This window comes from Diaphorina citri, unplaced genomic scaffold, assembly GCF_000475195.1.
Source record: "Diaphorina citri unplaced genomic scaffold, Diaci psyllid genome assembly version 1.1 scaffold11368, whole genome shotgun sequence".
NCBI lineage: Eukaryota > Metazoa > Arthropoda > Insecta > Hemiptera > Psyllidae > Diaphorina > Diaphorina citri.
The window spans coordinates 1-1,668 of NW_007388740.1; the positions used below are offsets into that span (position 1 = coordinate 1).

A 1,668-nucleotide genomic window follows, 5' to 3' on the forward strand; every position below is an offset into this window, starting at 1 on the left:
CTCTCGAATATACAGGGTCCCATTGGAAAAGACTTGTTGCTTATCATTACGGGGTAGCAGTAGTGATCCTCTCTGCCAAGAAGTGCTGGATATAGGGTGCCCTGATACGGGACACCGTAGATATAGATCTTCCCCTGAGACCACTGTAAGGTTCTGCGCTGAGCGGGGAGTGGGAGGACCTGAGGAGAATAAGAAGATACCCCGAATAATTTAACAACAGAAAAGCAATATCTTCCTCTCTCTCTCACTCCCTCTCTCTCTCACTCCCTCCCTCTCTCTCTCAGGCAAGAAGATTAACAACGGAGGTCTTATCGTCCCAAAATCGAATAAAGGGGAGGATAGACGAAAGCCAGACCTGATCAGGTGTACTTGTCAGGTCTACCTGATAGTGAGTGGCTGACCTAAGCATTATATACCTACTTGGAAGTCATCGACAATATTCAAGACAAGATATAAATGAATTCAGCTTACCATAAACATTGAGTGAGGCAGAGTGATGCACAGAGCCAAGTATGTTTCTAGCTATACAAGTGTATACTCCCCCATGATGCACACCCACACTTGAGACGTTCAAATGACTGATGACAAGCTCGCCTAAAACATAAACCCATAAAATATAAAACATTAGAGCATTAGACAGTAATAAAACCAGAACCCAGACCTGTTAAATAATAGACAGTAGACAGAAATAGACAATTAGGTACAAACAAAACAATGTAAAAGTCGCTCAAAAAAGGTCCCGATGGCTTTCGATAGCAATATGAGTTCTTAAAAACGAAAAACTAATGATCAAATTTCCTTTATACCTACCACCAAATTTTATTAAAATCGTACCTAAGTCTCAATAGTTATCATGTTTGTCAACAGATATTCAAACTCAATTCAAAACAGCCGAGTTAAACCTAGACCATTCTGGCTTTCTTTTAGGTGACAGGGTTCTCCTGAAAGACAGAAGAAGTTATTCAGGACTTTTAGAATGCAATGCAGTTCCGAGACGGTTTCTTCATATCTTCCTTTGAAAAAGAAGAAGGAATTTCACTAGAAAGTGACAGGGTTCTCCTGAAAGACAGAAAAAGTTATTCAGGACTTTTAGAATGCAATGCAGTTCCGAGACGGTTTCTTCATATCTTCCTTTGAAAAAGAAGAAGGAATTTCACTAGAACAAGAAGGTGCTCTTCCACCCTACCACTTACTAGATGGGTCCACATGACTGCCGATAACATAACCCGAGGATGATCTGGGAGACAGAGGTGTATTGTCCAGGAACCATGATATCTTAGGAGGAGGGTTACCGGATACAACACACTGCAGAGATATGGGAAGACCCGGATTGAGGGTTTGCTCTGAGAACGAATGCTGCAGGTCAGGTGACACGGCTGAAATGGTACGGAAATAATGAGGTAGAAAAAGAGGTTTCATATTGTAAACAAGAGGCGCTCCTTCGAATGTTTTGAAGGCCGTAGGCGATGACGTCATAATTCATGACTCCCGCTTCGTTTGTTTGTGCGCAAGCGTTTCTGCGCATTTTTAGGTTAAGTCTGACGTGAACTATAAGTGCTAAGGTCTTATCGTCCCGGAATCGAAGAAAGGAGGAAGACAGGATGGGAGAAAGCCAGCCGTTCCGAGAACGAACATTATCCCATCAGGATAAAATCCGCCCCGGGCGGG

General features: G+C 42.7%; 1 long non-coding RNA gene across 1 annotated transcript; it reads right to left on the reverse strand.

Moving 5' to 3' along the window:
• Positions 1-8: 8 nt before the first annotated feature.
• Positions 9-1,358, reverse strand: LOC113472977. The gene is made up of 3 exons (XR_003395086.1): positions 1,194-1,358; positions 472-594; positions 9-179 (listed from the first exon to the last, which is right to left on the reverse strand). It is a non-coding gene; the product is annotated as an uncharacterized LOC113472977 (long non-coding RNA).
• Between the last annotated feature and the right edge of the window lie 310 nt (positions 1,359-1,668).